This window comes from Ictidomys tridecemlineatus, chromosome 16, assembly GCF_052094955.1.
Source record: "Ictidomys tridecemlineatus isolate mIctTri1 chromosome 16, mIctTri1.hap1, whole genome shotgun sequence".
Lineage (NCBI taxonomy): Eukaryota > Metazoa > Chordata > Mammalia > Rodentia > Sciuridae > Ictidomys > Ictidomys tridecemlineatus.
The window spans coordinates 47,642,825-47,664,237 of record NC_135492.1 but is presented as its reverse complement, the minus strand read 5'-3'; the positions used below and the strand labels follow the sequence as shown (position 1 = coordinate 47,664,237).

At 43.9% G+C, this 21,413-nt stretch overlaps 1 protein-coding gene across 5 annotated transcripts in view; it reads left to right on the top strand.

Moving 5' to 3' along the window:
* The window catches only part of Cntn4 (contactin 4), an 819,812-nt gene that overhangs the window by 117,448 nt on the left and 680,951 nt on the right, over window positions 1-21,413 (top strand). For all 5 annotated transcript variants that reach the window (XM_040290063.2, XM_040290053.2, XM_078033565.1 and 2 more), the window contains exon 2: window positions 18,400-18,493. The gene's annotated coding sequence lies outside the window, so the exon portion shown is untranslated. The remainder of the gene's footprint in view (window positions 1-18,399; window positions 18,494-21,413) is intronic.

Here is a 21,413-nt window from a genome sequence, read left to right as displayed (position 1 = left end):
CCAGCTGCTGTCTGGCACGGTGGGGGTGCCTGACTGGCACGGTGGGGGTGTCTTGCGAGCTATGCCAGGGTATTGGGAAGCTGTGGGCACCCGTGGTCCGACCTCCTGTGCAGGCAGGTTTGAGTGGGGTTATTGGTTATTAGCAAAGCCGGGTCCTGACTAATGCGGGTGCAATCATGGGTGGGGTTGTATCTCTCCTCTTTCTGCTGCACTATCCACTCCTGTCCCCTCTTATTTCCTTTCTCTTCCTCTTCCCTCTCCTCCTGGTTCTTTCCTCTGTGTCTCTCCTCTCCCCCATGCATGGGGTCATCCTGGTCGGTGGCTTGCCATCTGAGACTTCTTGGCTGCTTTCCATACAGTAGGTACCGCACTAGATCCTAAGGGAGAAGACCCGAGTGACAGAGAGAGTCTATTCTCCTTAGGATCCGCTTTCTCTCTGCTTATAGAGAGGTAATGTTCCACACAGAGAGGCAGAGGGCTGTCCAAAATAGGAAAAAAAAAATCGTAATCAAGAAATTCCTTAAAACATACTTATTACAGTGACGCAGCCACATCAATGATGCAGCTCAACTCACAGTCGCTAACTATGGAAACAACCTAGGTGTCCTTCAACAGGTGGAATGGATAAAGAAAACGTGGTCTATATTTGCACCATGGAATATTACTCAGCCTTAAAGAAGAACGAAATGATGGCCTTTGCTAGTAAATGGATGGAGCTGGAGACTATCATGCTAAGTGAAATAAGCCAATCCCCTAAAAAGAAAGGCTGAATGTTTTCTCTGAAATGCAGGTGCTAATTCACAATAGGGGGGTGGCTTGGGGTAGGGGGAGTAGGAAAGAATAGAGTTACTTAAGGCAGAAGGGAGTAAGGGAGGGGAGGGGGCATGGGGTTAGGATGATCGTAGAATGACTCGGACATCATCACCCTATGTACATATATGGCTATCCTGCGGGTGGGATTCCACATCATGTACAACACAAAGACTGAGAAGTTGTCCTCCATCTGTGTGTGATGTATCAAAGTGCATTCTCCTGCCATGTGTAACTAATTAGAACAAGTGAGAAACATACAGGTTACACTCTAGTTTTATGGAAAGGACTCAAAGGTAAACAGGAAAGAGGCCGTAGGGAATATAAACCTAAAGCAGACATTGTAAGTCCTCTAGTAAGTCCACCGCAGAGAACGGTGTCGGAATACACAGGCACCCACCAAGGGGAGAATCTCAGTCTTCACAGCTAAGACCCTTGTCCTCCTCGATCGTCCACTCCGTGTTCCTGCGCTGTACAGAGTGCATCCACCCATGGGTGGACGGCTCTGTGGGACCTGGGTGACGCCACCCTTTCTTCTGCAGTAAGCATCGTGAGAGGCGAAATTGGAAGGAGACAGGTCAGACAGGGTGTCCCAGAAACCACCTGCCACAGCTGGAGAGGCTTCCGCGAGGCCAGTGGGATGTCACGAGCCACCGGGATCCCCGCAGTGGACGAAGTTTCCTTAGAGACAGGATCACCTGCAGGCACTCAGCCCAGATCTACCTGGACAGCCATTCCCAAGCCCAGGATCCATCTGGAGGCACGTGGTGGACATTCTGACTACTCAAACCTGGGCCGTTTCTACTTCAAGTTCTTCAGCTGAATTGCTTTTCTTGGCCCACAGGATGGTTGTCCTGATGGCCCCCACACCTCAGATCTTTGTGAGTCTGTGCAGGTGGATTTCTGCCTTTAGCAAATACTGTTCTCCCTCCATGAATGTGCTATTCTCCTCCACATGGTGGACTCATTGTTTTATTTTAATATGTATTTTTTTTTTAAAAAATACATACCTCTTTGAAGCCTTCCGATCCGAGGCAATTCTTACTTAATTTTTAACAGTTTCTTTTTTTCACATCAGCATCCAGGGTTCTAGGTTATTGCTCTATTTTCGACTCTCAAATGAGAGCAGAAGTTTTCTAAGGGGAGGATATTTTGTATCTGTTTTTGAATAGCCAATTCCAGTCCCATTCATGGTGCATATTGAAGGATGAATGCTTGTTCATAATGAATAAATGATCAAAATGAGCTGGGTGTTATACTTGGTATAGTTCAATATGGACAAGTTAAGAAAAAAGTGCCTTTTCCAAATAAGGGAAAAATGAAAGTTCTTAAATTTCTACCTGAATTTTTCTGAAACGATTAGAATGTTAGATGTAGAGAAATGCATTAGTCTGCTTTGTGTTACTGTAACAAAATGCTCAAGGAAATTACCTTACCAAGAGAAAAGGTTCATTTAGTTCATAACTCTGGGAGGTCCAATCCAAGATCAGACAGCCTCTTATTTGATTGAGTCACCATGGTTGCAGATGTTTTTTGAGATTCAGGTTGGTGTGCAGATTTCAAAGGCTCAGTAAAAAAAAAAAAAAAAAAAAAAAAAAAAAAGAACATCAACTGTGCTACTAAGATTTTGTACTGTTTCTCTGTTGAAATGACATTTTCAGCATATTGGATTAAATACAACTTATTATTGAACTTAATTTTGTTCCTTTAACTTTACTTTTTCAATGTTTCTCCTGGAATATTTTACAATACGTATGGGTCCTTGTGTCCTGTGTATTTCTGTTGGATGATATAGATTTATTTATTTTTTATCAGTGCTGGGGATTGGACCCAGGGCGACTTAACCACTGAACTACATCCCAGCCCTTTTAAAAAAAACTTTATTCTTTTGAGACAGGGTCTCACTGAGTTGCTCAGGGACTAAGTTGCTGAGGCTGGCCTTGAATTTGTCATCCTCCCACCTGGACCTCCCAACTTGCTGGGATTCCAGGTGTGCACCACCACCTGGGCCCTGGATGATGTAGATTTTAAAAGGAGTCATCAAGAGACTAAAGGAATTCAGTGACAAGAGAGGCCAAGGAAATGATAACAGACACTTCAGGACGGTGGCAGAAATGGAGAAAAGGATAAACAGGGTCAGCTATGACATGGTGCGGAGATTGTTCAGGGTTTGTGCGCTAACCCTGAAGGTGCCATCAGACACCTCCGAAAAACCATTTTAGGGCCAGTCAATGAAAGCGAATGACCCCCTATAATTTATTAAGAAGCCTACTGAAGTCCGATAGGTTAATGAATTCTAAATAACGTATCGATTAGTCATTTATAAGGTTTGTTTTCTCAGTGAGTACCCTGAGAAGTCTTGGAGCTAAAAATGCCTGCGACTCCTTCCAACAGAAGAACTTCCAGGTTGGGAGAAGAGAATCCGGTCCTCCCACATCTTTTCATAACGACCCATCTTACGTGGGGCATCTTCACGAAAATGCTCACCTCACTCACTCGCGGGAAATAAACTCACGAGAGTTTGTGAGGGTGGGAACTGAGCCTAGGAGGACCCTGGATTTATTTGATGTATTTTAACGCACGCGTTCTGAGCAGCTTCTTGGCTGGCCATATTCAGGTGAATGAGTCAGGTAGGTTGCAGGATATCACAGCCCAAAGTTTCCTAGGTGAGAATTCTTGTATTTTTTTAGAAAAAAAAAAAGGCAATAACAGGGCATCCGCAGACTCTTGAGTGTGATTCTCTTGCTCCGATTCATTTCCTGGCTGCACACGTTCCTTTGAAATGGTTGTGGCTCTACTAAATATCGTGAACATGGAGTGGTAGAAATGTACCAGATCCAAGATTTTAGAACTCATACCATTTTTTTTTTAAATTTACAACAACAACAAAAAAATGGTGCACACACTTTTTCTCCCTAAGAAACACCTAAATAAATTGATCCTAATACTTTATATTGTTCTTTGAATCTCATTGGGACGGTATCATGCAAAATAATACACCTTCCCATTACCTGTAACTAGGTCTCCTGTTATTAATCATACACTAGCTGTGCTGAAGTTCTCATAATGTTTGATTGATTGATTTTAATTAGGTCTATGTGACAGCAGAATGCATTTTGATTCATTGTACACAACTGCAGCATAACTTTTCATTTCTCTGGTGGTACACAATGTAGCATCGCACTGTATGTATAGTTACACATGTACCGAGGGTGATGATGTCCATCTCAGTCCACCATCTTTTCTGCCCCCATGCACCCTCCTCATCCCTACCTCCCCTTTACCCAGTCAAAGTTCCTACATTTTTCTCATGCTTCCCCACTCCCTGTTATGGATCAACATCCACTTATCAGAGAGAATATTTGGCCTTTGGTTTTTTGGGATTGGCTGACTTCACTTAGCATGATATTCTCCAGCTCCATCCATTTACCTGCAAATGCCATGATTGTATTCTCCTTTAATGCTGAGTAATATTCCATTGTGTATCGATCCCACAATTTCTTTATCTATTTATCTGTTGAAGGACACCTAGGTTGGTTCCAGGGTCTAGCTATTGTAAATTGAGCTGCTATAAACATTGATGTGGCTGCGTCACTATAGTATGCTGATTCGAAGTCCTTTGGGTACAAGGAGTGGGATAGCTGGGTCCAAAAGTGAGTCTATGCCAAGTTTTCTCAGGAATCTCCATACTATTTTCCAGAGGGATTGCACCCGTTTGCAATCCCACCAAATTTTTTGCCACATGCACATCAGATAGAGCACTCATCTCCAGGATATACAAAGAACTCAAAAAAACTTGACACCCAAAAAAACCAAACGACCCAGTCCATCCATGGGCTAAGGAAGGAGCTGAACAGACACTTCTCAGAAAGGAGATATACATTCGATCCATAAATATATGAAAAAAAAAAAAAGTTCAACATCTCTAGTAATCAGAGAAATGCACATCAAAACTACTCTTCAGATTTCACAGTCTGTCTCACAACTTTTATGCCTCCGAACTTGAAATCCAGTAGCACGTCAGCCGTCTGTTAGGGCTCTACGTAACAGCGTGGATCTCTTTCGGTGGATCCCGTGATTCCGTTGTGCGTCTTGGACATTCTCAGCCTGAGACCACCTTCCCTCCCCCCTCCCCCCGGGCTGTTTGACATTCCGTGGCTGAGATATAGTACGGAGCACTTCATCCTGCGATCATTTACTTATTCATTCCACAAATCGTCATCGAGGCGGTGAGCTAGTAATTGAAGGAACAATGATGAGGAGATTGATAATACCCCTTTATCCTGAAAGGCAACATGAAATAGGAAGGAATTATTATTATTATTATTTTTTGGCCAACATCTTTTTAAAAATTTCTCTTGAATACTAACACTGCCGTTTGGCATTTTCTCGAAGTAGCCTCCACTGATGGTTGTTTTGATGCTATTCTGTCGCCGAGTGGAGAAGAGCAGAAGGCACACCTTGGACTTGGGCTATGTATGGGTTTGAATATGGGTGCAGCGTCATTCGTCCGTGTAATATCTGTCCAATGTCGCATCCGTCAATTCACCACAGGTATTTGCGGCAGGGTAGCTTGCCTAGAGGATGCGAGGAAATAAAAAGATAAGCTGCTTATTATAATTTTATAACCGAGGGAATTTTTTTTTTTTTAACCATCCAAAGGAGAAAGAGGCTAGTAGATCCAGACACACGATTCTCTTGGAAGGTAGAAGACAAATCCACTTGGTGGAAAGGGGAAGTCTCTGGGAGACCCAGGGAAAGCTCTAGGGGAGGGGTGGACCTTGCATTTGCTGGCCGAGGTTGGGTGGACATTGAAGAGTGGCTGGGATGTGGACATAGAGGTGGGGTGGATGTTCACTGCCAATCAAATAAGCAGCGTGCATGTGAACCTGGAGCCCAAGTCCTGCAGGATGGACGTCAACGGCCAGTGGAGGTGGCTTGAACTCAAGCACAGAACGTGATATCCAAGTGACTGCCCTGTGCAGACCCCTGTCCATCACGTTCTGCTGTTCACTGGGGCAAGTGTCTCTTCTTGCTCTGATGCCTGTCTGCCTGGCCATCTCTGTCCCTTCGACATTGATGCTAATGGACGGGCTGCGGTGGTCATTGAGCTACCCCCGTCTTCAGCATCCCTGATTGACTGTTCCAGAGAAAAAAACCCAAGTCCCTATGAAATCATCAAATGCACGTTTATGAAATCAGCTGAGAGCCGGTTTCTGGTTTCTGCATTCGGACGCACCCGCCTCTCTGCGCTGGGTTGGTGCGTCAGGAGGGATGACTGTGCTTCTCTAAGAAGGTTAAGCTATCATCCGGCCGAATGTGGACATGAAATGATGCTGCCCAGCACCTGCTGTGGGTGACTGATGATGACGGTGATGGATAATGACAGGGAGGAAATTCACTTTTGCAGGGGGAAATCGCTCCTTTTTCTACTGGGGCAGAGTCCTGGTCCAGATTTGGGGGTTTCTTTCTTGTGGTGTTAGGTATCTCTTTCAATGAAAAAGAACATTGCTCAGGACTGTATTATGGGATCGAACGGCTCTGACATGGAACCCTGGGGCAGATGTGGCCGGTCGCTCTGTACCCGGGCTGGATCTGTGGTCGTCATCCCAAGCTTTGCCGGGTCCTCTCATCATAAGTGCAACAGAAACAACCCAGGTACCGTCCACACGGGGTCAGAAAGTGTGGGGTTAGGAGATGCGGTGACAGCAGTGCCTTGTTAAAGCCTGCCGAGAACGTGCGTATGGCTTAGAATGCCATCTTCCCTGTGAGTCCCTCAGCCCTTGAACACTTACTCTCTCTTCTAAGACTGCGCTTTACCCCAGAGACAGGTGTGGTTGCATCCTTAGCGGCCGTGGGTCTCTGCTCAGATGCCACCCCAACAGAAAGGTCTTTTCTTTTTTTCCTTTTAAGGTGCTGGGTATGGAACCCAGTGGCACTTAACCCCTGAGCCACATCCCCAGCCTTTTTATTTTTTAGAAATAGTGTCTTGCTAAGTTGCTCAGGGCCTCACTAAGTGGCTGAGGCTTTTCCATCAGACTTGGGATCCTCCTGCCTAAGCCTCCGGAGCTGCTGGGATTACATGCATATGCCACTGTGCTTGGCTGAGATGCCTGCCCCTCTCTCTCTCTCTCTCTCTCTCTCTCTCTCTCTCTCTTCAAATTAGTTATACATGACAGTGGGATGCGTTCTGACACAACCTACATAAATGGAGTGTAAGTTCTCATTCTTCTGGTTGTACGTGACGTAGACTCCCGCCAGTCATGTAATCCTATATGCACACAGGGTAATAATGTCCAGTTCACTCTCCTGTCATTCCTAACCCCATGTCCCCTCCCCTCCCTGCACTCCCCTCTGCCTATATCAAAGTACCTCTGTTGTTCCCTACCTCCTCCACCCCCTGCTTGTTGTGAATTATCATTGACACATCAGAGAAAACATTCGGTCTTTGTTTTTTTTTGGGATTAGCTTATTTATCTTAGCATGATATTCTCCCATCTCCATCCACTCGCAAATGCCATAATTTCATTCTTCTTCAAGGCTGAATGATATTCCATACACACACACACACATCACATTTTCTTTATCTGTTTATCTGTTGAAGGGCATCTAGGCGGGTTCCACAGTTTAGCTATTGTGAACTGCGCTGCTATAAACATTGATGTGGCTGCATCACTGTAGTGTGCTGAGTCTAAGTCCTTTGGGTATAGACCAAGGAGTGGGATAGCTAGGTCCAATGGTGGTTCCATTCCAAGTTCTCTCAGGAGTCTCCATACTGCTTTCCAGAGGGGTTGCACCAATTTGCAGTCCCACCAGCAGTGTATGAGTGTACCTTTCCCCCCACGTCCTCGCCAACATTTATTTTGCTTATATTCTTGATAATTGCCATTCTGACTGGAGTGAGACGAAACCTTGGTTTTGATTTGCGTTTCTCTACTTGCTAGAGATGTTGGACATTTTTTCAGAGGCCTTTCTTGGTCAGCTCTTCTAGAAGAGCCTGTACCTCCTCTGCTTCCTCCTTTGTGCCTGGTGTGTGTCAGTACCTGGCTTGTGGCTGTCTGTCTCCTCAAGCTAAGCTGTCAGTCCCGGAGAGCAGAGTCTGGCTTCTTCAGCAAACTAAGAACCTGTGCGACTTCCTGGCCCAGAGAAGATCTTAAATTAGCCATTGCTGAGTCGTGAACTGTATGCATGACCCTTTTATTCGTAAAGGGCTTAAATAAACTACTCAAGATGGGGAAAAGAACCTAGCCTACGTTGGATTCCAGAGTCAAATTCAAGATTTTTTGATGAATCTACCCAAACGGTGCTGGTTTGGATAGCTGCAAGCAAGTCAGACAACCGATAGCCCAGAAAAGGAAGTGGAATATTGTGGTCTCACTCTGAAACGGACTCCTTTTGATACCTCATCACATCCCATAATGAAAGAATTGCTTTTGCTTCTGCCAAGTCACCGGTAACTGCCACCCTATCCCAGGGCGTTGGGTGGACGCATTTGCAGACGCTGATCCGAAAAAGCCATTTGCAGGGAAAAAAGAAAGGAAATCCAAACCTCACCAACCCCCTCGTTGTCTTTAAGGGCCGATACCATTTGTATCCGTTGGGTAAACACGATCCATCACCGTTCTGCAGGTTTTCTATGGGCCGCTTCTTCAACAAATATATTTTTGGCCTGGGCCATTTATCATATCTGGAAGTCTGGAGGCTGAGCTTGAGCACTCCTCTTAGGTTAGCATTGAAAATAGCCACTCAGGGGATTGTCAGGGGAAAAGCCGGTTAAATTGGCCGGGGAGGAAAAAAGTGTATCCCCTTGAGAACAGAAAACAGCATCTTATAGGCTATTTCCACCAGTCTTGGCTTGTAGTGTGGAAACTCAGCTAAACTTCAGGAGGAGCTGAGTGGGTTTCCATGGGAAATCAGGTTAGGAATGGGAAGAGCTCCGGTGCAGAGGGTGAAGGCAGAGCCTGGAACCCTCAAGGGCATATAGGGTGTGTGTGTGTGTGTGTGTGTGTGTGAGTGTGTGTGTGTGTGTTTGGTACTGGGGAGTGAACCCCAGGGGCACTTAACCACCGAACCACATCCGCCGCCGTTTCTGTCTTTTCTTTAGAGACAGGGTCTCACTTGAGTTGCTTAGCAGCTTGCTAAGTTGCTGCGGCTGGCTTTGAACTTGAGATCCCCCTGCCTCAGCCTCCCGAGCCGCTGGGATTACAAGCGTGGGCCACCGTGCCCAGCACAGAGAAAGTGTCCTTTAATGGGACCGAACCTGCTGCCCAACGCAGGACTCTGATGTGTTCTCTGAGAAGCACTGCCTGAGGAAATAGCAGAGACCCTTAAAGACCGAGATTCAGGGAGCTGCTGCCATGGAGTTAGTTATGGGATTGATGAGCTATTTTGCAAAGGGAGGAACCATGGGAAAGCATCCATCTGGGAGAGTGTCTGCTCCCGTATCCCATGGGAACTCCACCTCGGGGGGGTCCAGTGGAGTCCGAGAAGTTGAAAGGACTTGGGGACCTCTGAGATCAGTGGATATACCAAAGCACCAATTGCATATAGAAAGCATATGTGTTTTTAAAAATATTTTTTCCAGGTTAGTTAGTGCTTATGATAGAGAGCAGATGGGTAAAGAAAAGAGACTCAGAGGGTGTTTGGTCACAGAGCAGCAGGTTGGGCTTGGGAAAAGCATGGAGCTCAGAGAATCCAGTGCACACATCCGTCAAGGTTTGCAAGCAACAGCGGTGGAGACACGGTGTAGACTGAATGGCTGTTGAAAGCGGAGGTCTTGGAAAAGCGGTTAAAAACAGATCCCTTGAGCTAAAAACAAAGCAGCTGAACAGAACTCGCAGAGCCTGAAGCTCATTAAGCAGAGCCAGGAGACTTGGGTCCCAATAGATTGTGGCTCTAGTTCCCCGCCCTGGGTACCATGGTGTGTCCTCACTGAGGCTGTTGTCTTTGGAAGAACTGAGGGAGGTTCTTTCCTTATCCCTCCCATAATGACGGTTCTGACAGAGCCCCACTTTTAGATTCTCTTCGAGATCCCTGCAGAGGGATTTTGAATAATTTTCAATTCCTGCTTTCGCTGGGATGTGTGCCAGAAATGGATTTAAAGCAGTGAATGGATTTTAAAATAAGCCAGCTCTTAGTATTCCCTAATCCCTCTCCAGTGTTTTCTGCCCCACCCCACCCCACCCCCCCCCCGAAAAAAAATACTGTTTTTTTCAACATGGGCTTTGGGGTCTCCGAGAGAGAACAGGTGGTCTCACGTGATCAAAAAAAAATGTATGATGTAACCGTCGCTGAGAATTTTCACTTTGCTGTGTAAAAACCAGGTTCACGTCCTGTGGTCCCTTGAAAATAGAAGGGTTTGATTTCAGGAGATAGTGTTAGATGTGACCGTCCCTGCCATTAAAAGAGCAGGGAGGCACCCGATGGGTGCTATCCCTTACATACATAGCTCATGAGTAGCAAAATGGGACGATGGTCCAGATTTCCGGGAATCGTGGGCATCGTGGAGCAGAATACCTTGTTCAGAAATGGGGGCTCCGTAGTTAGACCAAAATCTGGTTAGCATTTCAGCCATCATATCCATATGGTTAAGTCACTTACCCTCTAAGCCCATACTCCTGGGTCTGCGAAATGGGATTAATCATAGCCTTTACTGTATCCTGTATCCGGTCATTTGGCAGATTAAGACCCAAAAAAATCCCAAAGTCTTAGAAAATAGTCCATACATTACAATAAGCCTGTGTGAGCGTCCCGTTGCTGCATAAAACATCACCACAGGTGCCCTGACTTTAAATAACACGCGTTTTTTTTTTTTTTTGATCTTGCAAGCTGCGCTGGCCTTGGGTCCTCTTCTGGGTCTCACGGTGAGGAGCATCCTGAGGTGACTTTGTCTGCACCTGGGATCCTTTCCGGAGGACCCTTTTAACATGGAGAGATATTTCTTCTCAGCAGACATGACACTCACATTTCAAATCTGTCCCCTGGAGACAGGTGGCTGCTCCCTTTTAAGAGCTCACCTGATTACATCAGGGTGATTCTCCCTTTTCAGTAACTCAGGGCCACCTGCAGTGGGCCCTTAATTCATGCACTTTGTCATGGAACCCACCCAGGAGTGAAACCAGGGATGTTCATAGCCATTCCTCCCCCGACTCATGGCAGGGTGCTACACCGGGGCTGTCCACCGGGGGCGCTGTCAGAACTCCCCCGCCACAAGACACTGGTGGTATTTTCACCATGAATTATTGTTCTTATCATGATCATATATTTCTGAGGCGATTACAGGTTGGAGCTCACGATCAAAGGTCGTTCTACGCTAATGGTGCGGGAATAAAGGTGACCAAACCTTTTTGGAACGTGGCTCCTGAAGGAATCCGCAAGGGGTGACACTATTTGCGGGTTGATCTGGCTCTGGACTGCATTACCCATACCTGAAACATTGTAATGGGTTATTCCCCAGAGAACAGGAGGATGGATGGTAATGCAGATTATAACCTCGCCAGGTCCCGAATGGTAAAATAAAAGTTCATGGGATTGCAGAACGTCATATTTGATGGTTAATATGGTCCCTTGTTATCTACCATACACGCTCTCCCTGGTTTTACTCCTGTTCTCAATGAAGGAAGAAAGAGAAAGATTGTTTTAAAGGGATCAGGAGTGAGGACACCTACAAATTTTACACTTTGGTTTAGAGTAAGAAAAAATTCTGCTTATCGTATCGATTGCGTTGTCACCTGTTTGCACAGTGTCACTATCTAAATATTTCCAAAATTCCAAGTAACAACATCTTGTTTCTTAATGTAGAAAAGAAACTTCTGAAAAACTGACCTTCCCTCATGCCCCCGACCACACACGGGTTTTTAAGATGCATTGTCTGTCCTTAAAACTCTGTGTTAATTTCCTACGACACCTTGAATGTGCCACGAGCCATTTGCAATAGAATCCATTAACATTTGGGAAGTTGAGCCTGGCCACCTAGGATATTAAATATTTGCACCAGGAATGCTAATAAAAATCCACTGACATGATATTCCCAAAGTATCATTAAATAATAATAGCAGTGTTAGAGGGTAGCAAATAAATGAGTATCTACTTAGAGCTGTTTTTCTCAATTCTTGTGATTTTTGTGTATCTATTTTGGATTTGAGCATTCTCATTTGCTTTGGAGATCAGACTTTGGAAATAGGGCTTTCAAAAGCTGCTGCGTCACTGACAGTCCCTTTGGAAAGATGTCTTTGCATAATCAAAGTCATCGAGGGGACTTGCATAAGAAAATGAAAGGTATAAATTATCTTTTCTTCATTGCTATTTCTTGGGTAGCTGGAAAAAAAATGAAGTATTGTTACTTAGTTGGCCCTATTTATAAAATATTATGCAATTTTTCTATTGCGTGGCATATTGGCAAAAAGAATATAAAGCGTTGTTCTATTTTCATTTGACTTTTTTTTTTTTAATTTTCTAGGGTGCTGAGGATGGAATCCAGGTCTTACATAATATTGGGCAAGTGCTCTTACCTCTGAGCTTGTCCTATTTAGAAAAGTTGATTTAATACTAACTTTTTTTTAAAAAAAATCACAGTATATTAAATAGGCAGCTTCCATATTTTTCTGTATTTTATAACAGCATGGATTTTATTTTAAAAAAAATAGCTGGTGTCGTTTTGATGAAGTAATGTTGTGAAGCATTAAGTATTTCACAAAGGAAGGCTCTTCCTATTTCCATCACTGATCTAGTTGATATATTTGTTTTTCAACCCGCTTTATTTGCTATCATAAAAGAAAGTGTTAGAAAAGTGAGTTCTTCCACCTCAGGTTTATTAATTAGATTTGCTTTACTTTGTTTTGGCTCAAATGAATTGAAATCCGTGGCGTAGATATACATCAGCGCAGCCCGTGATGATTTCTACTGACACATATTCTAGGCTGACATTTATAGGCGTCAGAATGTTGCTTGGTGTAGTGTAGGTTGTTGTAATCAGCTGTGTCATTGCTGGGGCCAAAAGACCTGACAAGAACGATTTTAAGAAGGAAAAGTTTATGTGGGCCTCATGGTTTCAGAGGTCCCCATGGATGTACCTCCTCTGTCCACACCCTACCTGTCTACATTTACAATGACCAAACAGTGGATTAATCCACTGATTTGGTTAAGAACCCAATCATTCCACCTCTGAACCTCCTTAGATTGTCTCGTGTATGAACTTCTGGGGACACCTCCTATCTAAACCACAGCATAGGTAATAGATAGACCTCCACTACACGAGGCAGCTGTAGTTATTAAAAAACAATAGTCTCTAATGTAAATGTCAAAATCACATTTCCTCCCATATAGTCGAATGGCCAAAAAAACTTGCACTCAATAAAGGTTTTGATCGATTGGAATGATGTCTTAAATCCCATGGGAAATGCACCGGACTGCATTGCTAAATGGATCTTCAGCAAAACACTGAAGTTTTAAAATTGCCTTTGTTGTGTGGTTTGTTGGGTGTCTCTTTGGTGATCTTCCTATTGCTTCATTTATTCATAACATTTTTTTTTTTTTTGGTATTTGCTAAGCCTGTTTCTCCCGATTCTCTGAATGTACACATCCACTTAAAAACCAACCTTCTCCTTTTCTCGCTTTTCCGCCGACGGTATTCTATTCACATGAACAATCTTGTGATGTCCGGTTCGTAGACCCTCACTTTGATTTTACCACTTGGGCTTCTGCAATGAAATCTGTCCTCCTTTTGTGGGTCAGACTGTAGATTCCATGAAGCTCATGATCATGGGTGATGACCTAGCGATTCGGCCTGCAAAGCCTCGTGGAACCCCGGAAGTCATCAATGCTCCTGTTGAAAAACTTGAGAAAAGCCAGACTCGAAAGAGAGTTGATTCCTTCTTTGCGTCCCAGTGTGTTTTTCTTACGTCCTCGGACTTCTTAGGCCAGTTAAAGTTGATGTTTTAATTCACTGGATTCAGAGACTATTATAGTCACAAAAAGAATAGCGCATACCATGTACAAAGAACAATGAAGCCCCCGTGTTTAGTGGTGGCATAGATACTTTCAGCAACGTAAATAACCATTTTAAGTAATTTCAGACACAGAGAAACTTCTGTCTCTCCCAATTTAGTGGACCAAGGTAAATGATATCCTAACCCCACAGTTGGCTGAAGGCTGCGTAATTGATGAAACTTGATCCATTTGTCAAAATTTTGGGACATGTTTCCTTTTCTTTTCTGCTTCCTTCCTTCTTTATCTCCTCCTCCTCTTCCTCCTCCTTCTTTTTTAATTTTTGGTGCTAGGAATTGAACCCGGGGTGCTTAGCCATTGAGCCACATTCCCGGCTCTTTTCTATTTTACACAGAGACAGGGTCTTGCTAAGTTGCTTAGGGCCTCGTCAAGTTGCTTAGGGCCTCGCCAAGTTGCTGAGGCTGGCTTTGAACTTGCAATCCTCCTACCTCAGCCTCCATGGCTTCTGGGATGACAGGTGTGTACCACCATTCCCAGTGTACTTCCCATTTTTACCCTTCTATTTTTCTCATCACTAGGATAAACAGTGACTTTGTTTCCAGTGAAAATAGCCTTATGTTTCCTTTTAAAAATTTTATTTTTGATGGGGGGATGATGGCATGGGATTTAGAGAGCCGAGAACAGAGATTTTTTTTCTCTTTAAAAAATGTATATTGATTCAGTCAACAAAGCAAAACAACAAATATTATGCTACATGATTTATACCATCATTTTGGAATTTCCTTTATCCTTTGATACAGTCACTGCCGAAGAGCTCAGCCTCACTAATCTTTACTTAATTAAAGTGTTTCCTCGAGAAGCAGAATACAACTTTCCTATCACTGGTCTCCTCCTTAATGGTAATCAGCTTGAGCCTATGTGCCCAAATATCTTATGAGTTCAACAGTTTTAGTTATTTCTGCATAGTGATATACACACACACACACACACACACACACACACACACATCTTTATTTTCTAATATTTTCTTAAGAAGCTTCATTGAATATTACTGTTTGGGCAAGATTACAATAAATCACTGAGTCGATCTTCAAGCAGGAGATCGAACCGTCTTTATCTTCCAGCTGAGGGTCAAGGGGCAGACTGCAAGTCTACAGCATTTGCCCCACTAAGGTCAGACCACACCTCTATAGTCCCAAACCACATTCATCATCAGCGGCTGTTGCTATGATTCAAACCCTTAAACAAACATCATGAGATCTAAAAATCATAAGTGGAAGGGGGAGTGGGTCAAAAATGATCCTAATTGAGTCAAAGAAGAAGCATTTCTTCCAGGATATGGAGTCTCAGGGCAACATGGGGTCTGTTTGGTCATTGCCCATAAAGCCTAACCCTTAACAGGCCCAGAGGTTGTCTTCTTCTTATTTTTCTCTATCAGCATTCAGAAGTTTATTTCACCGTGAATGAGTACAGGAGGAAGGCTACACTAGGTATAGGAGTGAAATACTTATTTTGGAGTGAAATACTTCTGGGCAAACCAATGGAAGAGAGTTTTCCTACTTTATTAATCATTGACTTCCTTCCAGATGCACTTTATTGGGTCCTGTGTGCAAACCCACCGCCCATAAGAGCTGACTCTCAACTTCCCGGATCACAAGTCCCATGTGTTCAGTAATTCCATCCATGTAGCCTGTTTCTCCCATCTTTTCCGGAAACTCTATAATCTTTTGCGTCTCCGATAACTTTGACCTGACATCTCACGTCTTTGCCGGCGTCTCTGACCTTTTTTCATGTTTTTATTTTTGATGATTTGTATTATTTACGTATCGATCCCGCCCATCTCCTGCATTGAAATGTGAGATTCATGACGGTGGAGACCTTTTGAATCTTGGGCACCCTGTTTTCTAGCAGTTCGGGGCTACTGCTTCGCCGCAGCAGAGAGATGATAAAGAAAACATGCAGAGATCACCGCAGGTATTGATTGGGCACCTCTGCTACTTGTTCTTTCCCATTTACTACTTCATTTATTTACTACAAGCTCATGATTCTCCAGCGGAGGAGGTGGAGATGGAGACCATCTTAATCGTTCACTCAAAGGCATGTTGCATTAGTGAGCTGTTTATCGAGGGATTATTTCAATTTCTAGCTTTTTGATTCTAGGACCTCTGCTTTTCTCTACATTTCTGCACCTGTTTCCCTCTTTTTCAGCCTCTTTATGGCGTCTGACTATACTTGGGCTTTCGCACATAACCTTATTTGTTTTCTGTTTGGTCTATCAGTGATCGCAAACCAGAAATCCACTGACCACTTGTTAAGGAGCAAAGGAGAGGTCAGTGAACATAGTCTCAAATGTTAACATGCAAATTTCAGCCATTGTTTTTTTTTTGTTTTGTTTTATATGGAACTTTTCACCTGAATTCTTCCTTGATTAGTCTCATATTACCACTTGGGGAAATGAGGCTCAGAGTTAAAAATGTGTGTGACCCATAATCCTTAGCTAGCGAGTGCCCCCCCCCCCCCGTCCTAGGATTCACATTCTGGTACTCTGCTCCTCCCCACCCATTGAAGATGGCTCCTTCTTCCTATTCCTTCCTTTAACACGTTTTCATCCACAGTTTCTGGCACTTTGATGAGTTATTGCTGTTATTCTTATGCTTTTTCATTTTCGAACTTCCCCCCAATTTCTACCGCGATTGAAATTTGATATCCTCTGACGAGCCACACATTGAAACCAGAAGCTACCCAACGCTTTCAGCCTATGGCACAGCAGGGAGAGCACATGGGCCTTATTTCCCTGTCCACAAATGGGGATAGCCGTTCACTCACTTTCTGCTAATCTAAGGTGAAACCAGGGTTCCTCCTCTTCACCACAAGGACGTGTTGGGCGGGGAATTCTTTGTTGAAGCAGCCCATCTCGTGCCTTCAAGGAGGCTTAACGGAGACCATGGCCCTCTATCTGGTAGCTTTTCCCTCCTGTGACAATCAAAAAAAAAAATATTTTCAGAGACTGCAGATGGCTGGTCTCCCCAGGGATGCGGAATGGCCCCTGGGTGAGAACTGTGGGATTAGATTAAGATAATGACTGTGCCAATGTGGATTCCAGGGCACTCTCCAAATCCAAGTTATTGTTACAATGAGCTCCAAGAACAATAAAAATTCACTGCTGCGGATTCTTTGGCAAGCCACAGAAGGGGAACGGTGCATCCACATTAAGGACCAGCATTGGCCGTCCACCCAAGGACCCGGGAACGCTCCATCATGTGGATCCCCACTGGAAGTTTCTTGCTTCTGCATCACTCCAAGCAAGCATTTAATACAAAATGCCTGTTAAACAGGACTTCCCATTTGCAGACCTCAGCTTTATTTCTTTATGAAATATTCGGCAACATATTCGCCACCATCTGATGAATAATTAAAACCAAATTACACTTGTCAAAAAAAAAATGAACACACCCCATTACAAGAGAAGGGGAAAAAAATAATATTTAATTTCATCCCCAAATGGTTTATGGCACGCCGTGTCCTCGTTTGTGATATCTGGTGCTCTGTAGTGACTCAACATCATTATTCCTTTTGGAGCGTTTCTACTCTATTTGTTTTGTGGAAGTGAGATCAAAGAAGGTGCCCGTTCATTTTAAGGGAATACATTATTAGTTTATCTAATACTTACCGAGTTAAAAAGAATAATCTAAAAAAAAAAATCCCCCATGAGAGGTCCTCTCCTTAATTAAATGGATGTATTATTGCTCGCGCTGGTATTAAGTCGGCGGATACTCATAGGGACGATTTTTTAAATGACATGATGCATTATTTATGGGGTCGTCTTGGTGATGAGCTTCGGAAAAGAAAAGAATTGTTGCAGAGAAGGAGGTGGTACCCCTCCCAAGAACTTTCCACTGTTTTATTGGAAGGCGACTTGCTACCTTGGTGATCTGGGGGGTAGAAACGGGGCCTCTAACACCCTCTTCTTCAGGATTTCGGTTTGTAAGAAAAGAGCACACAGGACCAGCTTGGTTTTTCCTGTCATTGGAGTATTGGCGGCTCAAAGAGAAGCCAGTTGTTTAATTTTCAGGACTGTGTACCCACAGAGAGGCTGGACAGCTTCTGTTTGTACTCCATTTTATTATTGTCAGAACTGATCAAATAAATCTGCCCGAGTGTCCGTGGGTGGGATGCATGTGGAAAGTGATTTTATTATATTTTATTTTTTTTGGCCCAGTAAGTCTCCAAACACGTGGCTGTCTTCATTTGATTTTTCCTCTTGCATTTCCAGTACCTGGTGCCACTTGCCTCAAGATCACATGGGCTCCGCTTATTACCCAGGCTTAGCTCCAACGGGTCAAATACAAAATCAAAAAGAGTTTTTCTTTTTCTCATTCCTTGTGCGTCTCCTTTCACGTTTCACGTGAAATCCCAACTGTATTTTGAAGCCCTTCCGAACGGCACTTTCCGTGGATGGAAAACCCACCCTATATAAAAATCATCTCAGAAATGAGATCCGAAATGATCCTTCTGTTTTCTGCCGGATATCCTGAAATGGATCTGTAATTTTTTTTTTCCCAGAAAACTCTTTTCAATTTCGTCTGCATGATATAATTCAGAAAACTAAAAGCATTTTTGTTTGTTTGTTTGTTTGTTTTCCAGATTCACTCTTTGCTGACAGGCGAAACACCAGCAGAACCCACTTGGATGTTTTTGGCAACGTGATGTAAGAAGAATAAAAATCCTTCACGCGGAGGTAAGGGGAAGAGTCCGTGTAAGTTCTGATGGGAAAGGAGCAAAGGTTTGTTAACCTTGGATCTACCTTATAAATTCTTCTGTTTCCTGCACTTACATGCCTAATGAGAACTTTATCCTTGTACTCTCTGCGCCCCCGAGGATTTTTGAGATGCACCGATGTGAGATATACGGTAATGGGAAATAGGTCTGCAGTCACCAAACCAAAGGTTACCAAGCTTCTCCTTATAAGCACCCCATCAGACCCAAGAAGACTTTGAACAGCACTTTCTTGTGATTCTGTATGAGCTGGGGGTTAGACGTGGTTGCCTGAGACAGAAGACTTCCATCAGATAAAAGGTTTTTCAGTTAAGAAGTGAGGCAGTCAGGCAGGCCAGAGCTGGTGTGGGGTACCATCATCAGGGACGCAGGCTCAGTCACACACACCCTTTGCTTCGTGATGGCAGATGGATTTTTGGTGTCCTTGTCAGATTCCAAGCAGTAGAGCAGTGATAAGGTGCAGTTATTCTCTTTGGGGTAAGTTCCTAATATTGCTCATACAATCACCCTGAGCTTAGTCACATGGTCACCTGGGGCTGCAGACTAGAAGATAAAGTCCTTATTCTTGCGGTCCTGTGACCAACTAGAATTTTTGTCCTATGGAAGAAGTCTTAGCAGCATTTCCCCTATGAATATAGCCTACATTAAAGAAGATAACTTTGCTGAGGAGGTTGTGAACTGCATAACGGCAGGAATTCATTAAAAAATGTGGTTTCTGCCCAGTGCAGTGGCCCAGGCCTGTCATACGCACAGCTTGGGAGGCTGAGGCAGGAGGATGGCGAGTTCAAAGCCAGCCTCAGCAATGGCGAGGCCCTAAGTAACTCAGTGAGACCCTGTCTCTCAATAAAATACAAAATAGGGCTGGGGATGGGGTTCAGTGGTCAAATGCCTCTGAGTTCAATCCCTGGTACCCTCTCCCCACAAAAATAGGTTTTCTTCTGTTGCTTTAATGGCATTACCAAAGGGATGAATAAATACTGAAGATGTACATGGTTAGATGTTGTTTTTTCCCTAAACATAAAACATGACTAGCCATGAGACTGATGATTTTTTTTTTAATTTTAAGACGAACATACCCAACCATTTTTTTTACGCATTCAAGAGTCATATACCATCTGAGCTAAGTCAGTATAGAGTTATTTTTCTTATAGAGGCTGCTCAGATACAGCCCTTTTTCAAGGTATGATTTGGATGCGGCTTTGGATATGCATTTCAGGCTTAAGCTTCCAAAACACACAAGTAATCAATTCTGTTCACTACCAATTTTTCTTCTTAATCCCACTTTTATTTTTTTTTTTTTGATTATTTGGCTCCAATGGTTTTCTGACTCTTGCTAAAAAATCAAGTATACCTCCCAGGATGGAGATTTGGTTCCCTTGGAGGATTTTTGAATGAGAGCTATTAACTGTGATTGAGGATCCCATACATCCCAGACAAGAACCCTTCATGTTCCGGGATCAAATTAATTAAACGACTCATTTACCGAGTGCTGTCATTGAAGAATTTGCAGTACCTCCTATGGCGTCTGATTCATAGGAAAAGAATGACCTGGCTATTTTGAGTTTTAGAAAAGGGAACACTCTTGAGGTCTTCTCAGAAGCAGTCCATTGGCTTGGCGGGGGACTTGGGGCTATCCAGAGTATGGGTTTTCCAGTATTGAAACCAAAGACGAAATTGGGAAAGTTGTGTCTACTGCTCTTCAACTATGAAGAAAGAGTGGTACCATCCAGTTTGCTTTCATAGAATTGGAAAGGGAAGTCGATTGAGAATTAGACACCAGTATCAGCATGGATCTGTCTTGTCTCCAAGAAACAAAGATGGCACCAGGGGAATTTTCCGTTCAAGAAAGTGAAGAGCTTCTGATGAGTGAACTTTGCCCACGTCTAAAAGATAGCGTTCGTTCACCTCCTTCCTTGGCTGCTCGTGAGTGAAACACCACCATGGTGGGTTGAAATTTAGCTCGACAGCCACCGAAAGAACTGTTTTCTGAGACAGTCCTGCCATTTACCTAAGGAATAAATAGGTTCTCTTTGAATGCATCCATGGGGGTTTGCTTGGGAAAGAGGCATACAGATCTCCTCTCTTCATGGGAAGGAGACTGTTTCAAACAGCCGTTTTCTTTGCTAACAAAGACATGCACACTGGAGACCAATCAGCAATTTCACAGCTGGTTTGTGAAATCCTGAAATGAGGTATCCCAGTCAAAGCAGGAGAGATGCATTTGCAATGACAGGGATATTTGAATTGCATCCCAATTTCTAATAGGATATTGCTTCATAGTTGCAGGACATCTTAAACATACCATGTCTAGGCATGCACAGCAATTCCTATCTCAGTCAGGACACGTGATCTTCCTTAGGAGTGTGAAACGGCAGGAATGAGTAGCCTGCACTAGTTTCTTCTGCTTGTAGGTGAGGAGAGGAAACCAGTTGGCCACTCACCTGGTGATTAACCGGTTTCTCTACTGATGCACAGGGTAGCTGGAATTCTCAGTTCCTCTGTGACAGTGACCACATAGGCCTGTGTCTCAGTGTCTGACAGATTGGATGCCATTCCTGTGCAAAAGCTGAGCTATTGAGAGGAATAAATCCAGAGTCACATTTTAGTGTTGATGTGTCCCCCAATCCAGCATCCAATTGCAGGGTTGGATGGATGTTTACATTTTTGGGGGGGTTCCGGGGATTGAACCACAGGTTCTGGACACTGGACCCTGGAACTGTATCCCCATCCCTGTTTTATATTTTATTTAGAGACAGGGTTCTCCCTGAGTTGCTCAGCGCCTCACTATTGCTGAGGCTGGCTTTGAACTCATGATCCTCCTGCCTCAGCCTCCCGAGCCGCTGGGCTGACAGGCATGTGCCACTGCACCCAGGGGAAGTTTA